General features: G+C 32.9%; 1 pseudogene across 1 annotated transcript; it reads right to left on the reverse strand.

Moving 5' to 3' along the window:
• Positions 1-3,802: 3,802 nt before the first annotated feature.
• On the reverse strand, positions 3,803-5,413 carry LOC144578899 (ras-related protein R-Ras2 pseudogene; annotated as a pseudogene). Its single transcript, XR_013525379.1, has one exon. The product of XR_013525379.1 is annotated as a ras-related protein R-Ras2 pseudogene (transcript).
• Positions 5,414-7,714: the final 2,301 nt, after the last annotated feature.

Consider the following 7,714-nt stretch of genomic DNA (forward strand, 5'->3'; position numbering starts at 1 on the left):
AAACAGAGTAGAAAAAACATTGTATATTATTTCTGACAGATTATATTCAGCGGAATTTTGTTTTTAACATTGGAGTGCCTAGATAATATTTAGATTTTTTTCAATTCATGTAAATTTAGAATTTCGGTATTTCACATGAGAGAGCATACTGAGTTGGTGTATATACCCCAAAACAGAGTAGAATAAGGCATTGTATATTTTTTCTGACAGATTATATTCAGAGTAATTTTGTTACTAACATTGGGGTGCCTAGATAATATTTAGATTTTTTCGATTCGGGTAAAATTTGTATTTCTGTATTTTACATGAGAGAGCATACTAAGTTGGTGTATATACTACAAAACAGAGTAGAAAAGGGCATTGTATATATTTTCTGACAGATTATATTCAGAGCAATTTTGCTTTTAACATTGGGTTGCCTAGATAATATTTAGAATTTTTTCGATTCACGTAAAATTAGAATTTGGTATTTTAAAAGAGAGATCATACTGAGTTGGTTTATATACTCCAAAACAGAGAAGAATAGGGCATTGTATATTTTTTCAGACAAATTTTATTCAGAGCAATTTTGTTTTTAGCACTGCGGTGCCTAGAAAATATTTAGATTTTTTCAATTAGGGTAAAATTAGAATTTCTGTATTTTATATGAGAGAGCATACTGAGTTTGTGTATATAGTACAAAACAGAGTAGAAAAGGGCATTGTATATTTTTTCTGACAAACTATATTCAGAGCAATCTTGGTGTTAACATTTGGGTGCCTAGATAATATTTAGATTTGTTTCGATTCGCTTAAATATAGAAATTCTGTATTTTACATCAGAGAGCATAGGGAGTTGATGTATATACTTCAAAACAGAATAGAAAAGGGCATTGTATATTTTTTATGACAGATTATATTCAGAGAAATTTTGTTTTTAACATTGGAATGCCTGGATAATATTGAGATTTTTTCGATTCGGGTAAAATTAGAATTTCTCCATTTTACATGAGAGAGCATACTGAGTTGGTGTATATACTCCAAAACAAAGTAGAATAAGGCATTGTATATTTTTTCTAACAGACTGTATTCAGAGCCACTTTCTGTTAATGTTGGGGCACCTAGATATTATTTAGATTTTTTTTGATTCGTGTAAAATTAGAATTTCGGTATTTTATATGAGAGAGCATATTGAGTTGGTGTATTTACTTCAAAACAGAGTAGAAAAGGGAATTGTATATTTTTTGTGACAGATTATATTCAGAGAAATTTTGCTTTTAACATTGGGGTGCCTAGATAATATTTAGATTTTATTCGATTCGCTTATATATACAATTTCTGAATTTTACTTGAGAGAGCATATGGAGTTGGTGTATATACTCCAGAATAAAGTAGAATTGAGCATTGTATATTTTTTCTGACAGATTATATTCAGAGCAATTTTGTTTTTAACATTGAGGTGCCTAGATAATATTTAGATATTTTTCGATTCGCTGAAATATAGAAATTTTGTAATTTACATGGAGGAGCATATGGAGTTGGTGTATATACTCCAAAACAGAGTAGAGTAGGGAATTGTATATTTTTTCTGACAGTTTATATTCAGAGCAATTTTGTTTTTAACATTGGGGTATCTAGATAATATTTAGATTTTTTCGATTCGGGTAAATTTAGAATTTCTGTATTTTACATGAGAGAGCATATTGAGTTGCTGTATATACTACAGAACAGAGTACTAAAGGGCATTGTATATTTTTTTTGAGAGTTTATATTCAGAGTAATTTTGCTTTTACCTTTGGGGTGCTTAGATGATATTTAGATTTTTTTTGTTTCGCTTAAATATAGAATTTCTGTATTTTACATGTGAGAGCATATGGAGTTGGTGTATATACTCCAAAACAAAGTAGAATAGGGCATTGTATATTTTTTCTGACAGAGTATATTAAGAGCAATTTTTCTTTTAACATTGGGGTTACTAGATAATATTTTGATTTTTTTTCGATTCGTGTAAAATTAGAATTTCGGTATTTTACATGAGAGAGCATACTGTGTTGGTGTATATACTCCAAAACAGAGTAGAATAAGGCATATTATTTTTTCAAACGGACTATATTCAGATCCATTTTCTTATACCTTTGGGGCGCCTAGATATTCTTTAGATTATTTTTGATTTGTGTAAAATTATATTATCGGTATTTTACATGAGAGAGCATATTGAGTTGGTTTATATACTACAAAACAGAGTAGAAAAGGGCATTGTATATTCTTTCTGACAGATTATATTCGCCGCAATTTTGCTTGTAACATTCGAGTGCCTAGATAATATTTAGATATTTTTCGATTCGCTTAAATTTAGAATTTCGGTATTTTACATGAGAGAGCATATGCAGTTGGTGTATATACTCCAAAACAGACTAGAATAGGACGTTGTATATTTTTTCTGGCAGATTATGTTCAGAGCAATTTTGTTTTTAACATTGGGGTGCCTAGATAATATTTAGATTTTTTCGATTCGGGTAACATTACAATTTCGGTATTTTACATGATAGAGCATACTGAGTTGGTGTATATACTCCAAAACAGAGTAGAATAAGGAATTGTATATTTTCTCCAACAGACTAAATTCAGAGCCATTTTCTTTTAACTTTGGGGCACCTAGATATAATTTTAATTTTTTTTGATTCGCGTACAATTAGAATTTCAGTATTTTACATGAGAGAGCATATTGAGTTGGTGTATATACCCCAAAACAGAGTAGAAAAAGGCATTGTATATTTTTTCTGACAGATTATATTCAGACCAATTTTGTTTTTAACATTGGGGTGCCTATAAGATATTTAGATTTTTTTCGGTTCGCTTAAATATAGAATTTCTGTATTTTAAGTGATAGAGCATATAAAGTTGGTGTATATACTCCAAAACAGAGTAGAATAGGGCATTGTATATTTGTTCTGACAGACTATATTCAGAGTAATCTTGTTTTAAATTGGGGTGCCTAGATAATATTTAGATTTTTTTTGATTCGCTTAAGTATGGAATTTCTGTATTTTATATGAGAGAGTATATGGAGTTGGTGTATATACTCAAAAACAGAGTAGAATAGGGCATTGTATATTTTTTATGACAGATTATATTCAGAGCAATTTTGCTTTTAACATTTGGTTGCCTAGATACTATTTAGATTTTTTTCGATTCGCTTAAATATAGAATTTCTGTTTTTCTTTTTTTTTTTTTGTAATAACCGATCAATTTTAATTCTAGCACCTGAAGCTATACAAGGGTATGCTCTATAAATTTCATGGGACTGTTGTACACACTTGATAAAGTGACAACTGTGCAATACCACTTAGCATCTCAAAATCAGGAACATACTATTGAATTGCTTAAACACAATCCACAGAATTAAAAACAAAATCAGATGCCATCCACAGTTATACTAATTGTCCATTAAAAGCTTACACTTAATACTTGATATAACAATCAGTATCTAGCAGGGAACATTAGAAGTGATTTCAGAGTCTCATCCTGTTGTACTCTGTTGGGAAGGTTTCTTGAGTAGATATGTGACTGGCCAAAGATGGGTATAACCAAGACCAGACCAGCAAGTAAAAGCTCTACCACAGTTTCTCCAGTTTCCACTTGTTTTTCTTTGTCAGTTAAAAGTGAACAGTGAGAATTAAATACTTATCTTTACATATACACAAGGTATGCTGTGAAAGCATATCTGCTTACAAACATAAAAATACTTGTTAACTAGTTTGATAAGAAAATAATGTATAAAAAGTATATAGCAAAAACATTAATCATCTCTGACCCCGGAAAGATCAATTCCATATTTTATATTACAGCAAACAAAAACAGTTTTAATTTTTCAAATCCCTTATCCAGAAATACTTGAAAAGGAAGACAAACTATTTTTACCCTTAGCGTGGCTGTGAAAAAGAGTTAAATTAAAAAATCAAGTACACTGAAATGTTTAAGTCCTGAATGAGTCCAAATATTTGACCACGTAGAATATTATCATCTTCAAGAGTAGGAGTAATAACACAGGCTTTTATGAGCAGTTTTTAATCCATAAATACGATAGGCATTTTGGTATTTTGGCCACCAGAAAACAAAAGCTGTAGTATCAGTAAAGGTCTGAGATGTTTCACTTTTGTAGATTCAATTCAGTGTATTTAAGGTTAACAAAGGCTGACATTGAAATTTTTAAAGATAGGCAAAAATTCACATTAAAAAAAAATCCCTATATTTCTATTTAGAGTAACAGTAGGCAGTATGATTCCAAAAGTTAAAAATTATTTCACAACCTGTGGCTTCAGCTTGGCAAACAGCTTAGATTCCAAAACTGATTCATCTCTATTAAAATGTAAGCACTTAAATAAAGAGCATGTCTGTGTATATAGACACATATTTTAAAGGAATCAGATATCTTTGAAGCAGCCTTAGTGTTTCCTATAAATTTGTCTGGAAATGACCATTGTATTAGCTTCACGGAAAGGACTGACTAGCCAGCTTCTTGGTCTAAGGCTAACATGGTGATCATTTGTCTAAGGCTAGAAAGGTACCAAATAAGATGTAAACTGAGGAGAGGAAGAGGAGATAAGGGCTTTTCCTGGCAGTTGGTAGCTAAAACTGAAAGGATTCTAGAAAATGACACAATGGCAGCCTTTCTTGTCTTTTTCTTTCCGTGTCGGTTCTGGTGAAGGAGGACATTCCTGCTCTTGAAATTTCCTGATAACCCGGACAAGTTCATGGAAAGCTTGATCTACATTCATCCTAATCTTTGCTGATGCCTCCATGTATGTGACCTTAAGTTGCCGTGCTAACTGTTGTCCTTCTTCCTGTGTTACCTGTCTTTGATGATCCAGATCTGCTTTATTGCCAATTAAAATCATTGGAAACTCATCACGATCCTTTACTCTGAGAATTTGTCTTTGAAACTTATAGATTTCTTCAAAACTGCCTCTATCTGTGACTGAAAAGACCAACAGGAAGCCCTCGCCAGTCCTCATATATTGTTCTCTCATGGCTCCAAACTCTTCTTGTCCTGCTGTATCCAAAATATCTAGCCATGCTGCTCTGTCATCTATCACACACTGCTTTGTGTAAGAATCTTCAATGGTTGGATCATAATCTGTTACAAAATAGGACTGGATGAACTGGATGGTGAGCGCCGACATGCCCACGCCGCCACCGCCGACCACCACAAGTCGGTACTTCTCTTGGCCAAAGCCGTCCCGCCAGCCGGCCGCGGCCATGGGGACGCCACAGAGCCCAGCCTGACCGCGCCAAGCCACCGCTGCCGCCTGCCCTAGGCCCGGCTCCGGGGACGTGTGCGGCCGGCGGGCAGCAGGCGAGCGGCCGGGCGGGGGTCGCGGGCAGCGGGAGGTGTCGGGAGGACAGGTCCGCGAGGCGGCGCGGCGCCAGGGGCTGGCCAAGTACCGCCCGAGGTGCAGAGAAGTGGGGTGACGGCACGGGCCAGTGGCGGCAGCGGCTGGGGGCGCACCAGAATTTCTGTTTTTCAGATGAGAAAGTATATGGAGTTGTTGTATATACTCCAAAACAGAGGAGAATAGGGCATTGTATATTTTTTCTGACAGATTATATTCAGAGCAATTTTGTTTTTAACATTGGGGTGCATAAAAAATATTTAGATTTTTTTCGATTCACGTAAAATTAGAATTTTTGTATTTTACATGAGAGAGCTTACTGAGTTGGTGTATATACTCCAAAACAGAGTAGAATAAGGCATTGTATATTTTCTCTAACAGACTATATTCAGAGCCATTTCCTTTAAATTTGAGGCATCTAGATATTATTTAGATTATTTTTGATTCGCGTAAAATTAGAATTTCGATATTTTACATTAGAGAAAATATTGAGTTGGTGTATATACTCCAAAAAAAAATAGAAAAGGGCATTGTATATTTTTTCTGACAGATTTTATTCAGAGCACTTTTGCTTTTAAAATTGGGGTGCCTAGAAAATATTTAGATTTTTTTCAAATCACGTAAAATTAGAATTTCGGTATTTTACATGATACAGCATACTGAGTTGGTGTACATACTCCAAAACAGAGTAGATCAAGGCATTGTATATTTTTTCTAACAGACTATATTCAGAGCCATTTTCTTTTAACTTCGGGGCACGGAGATATTATTTAGATTTTTTTCGATTTGCGTAAAATTAGAATTTCAGTATTTTACATGAGAGAGCATATGGAGTTGGTGTATATACTCCAAAACAAAGTAGAGTAAGGAATTTTATATTTTTTCGGACAGATTATATTCAGAGCAATATTGTTTTAACATTGGGGTGCCTAGATAATATTTAGATTTTTTTCGATTCACATAAAATTAGAATTTCGGTGTTTTACATGAGAGAGCATACTGAGTTGGTGTATATACACCAAAACAGAGTAGAAAAGGGAATTGTATATTTTTTCTGACAGATTATGTTCAGAGAAATTTTGTATTTAACATTGGGGTGCCAAGATAATATTTAGATTTTTTTCGATTCGCTTAAATATAGAATTTCTGTATTTTACGTGAGAGAGCATATGGTGTTGGTGTATATACTCCAAAACAGAGTAGAATAAGGCATTGTATATTTTCTCTAGCAAACTATATTCAGAGACATTTTTTTTAACTTTGGGGTGCCTAGATATTATTTAGATTTTTTCGATTCGCATAAAATTAGAATTTGGATATTTTACATGAGAGAACATATTGAGTTAGTGTATATACTACAAAACAGAGTAGAAAAGGGCATTGTATATTTTTTATGACAGATTATATTCAGAGCAAGTTGGCTTTTAACATTGGGGTGCCTAGATAATATTTAGAATATTTTCGATTCGCTTAAATATAAATATCTGTATTTTACATGAGAGAGCATATGGAGTTGGTGTATATACTCCAAAATAGAGTAGAATAGGGTATTTTATATTTTCTCTGACAGATTATATTCAGAGCAATTTGGTTTTTAACATTGGGGTGCTTAGATAATATTTAAATTTATTCGATTCAAGTAAAATTAGAATTTCTGTATTTTACATGAGAGAGCATATTGAGTTCGTGTATATACTACAAAACAGAGTACAAAAGGGCATTGTATATTTTTTCTAAGAGACTATATTCAGAGCTATTTTGCTTTTAACATTTGGGTGCCTAGATAATATCTAGATTATTTTTGATTCACGTAAATTTATTATTTCGGTATTTAACATTCGAGAGCATACTGAGTTGGTGTATATACTCCAAAACAGAGTAGAATAAGGCATTGTATTTTTTTCTAACAGACTATACTCAGAGCCATTTTCTTTTAACTTTGAGGCGCCTAGATATTTTTTAGATTTTTTTCGATTCACGTAAAATTAGAATTTCTGTATTTTACATGAGAGAGCATATGGAGGTGGTGTATATACTCCAAAACAGAGTAGAATAGGGCATTGTATATTTTTTCTGACACATTATATTCAGAGCAATTGTGTTTATAACATTGGGTGCCTAGATAATATTTAGATTCTTTCAATTCGAGTAAAATTTGAATTTCTGTATTTTACATGAGAGAGCATATTGAGTTGTATATACGACAAAACAAAGTAGAAAAGGGCATTGTATATTTTTTCTGACAGATTATATTCAGAGCAATTTTGTTGTTAACATTGGGGTGCCTAGATAATATTCAGATTTTTTCGATTCGGTTAAAATTAGAATTTCTGTATTTTACCT

This window comes from Callithrix jacchus, chromosome 13, assembly GCF_049354715.1.
Source record: "Callithrix jacchus isolate 240 chromosome 13, calJac240_pri, whole genome shotgun sequence".
Taxonomy (NCBI): Eukaryota; Metazoa; Chordata; class Mammalia; order Primates; family Cebidae; genus Callithrix; species Callithrix jacchus.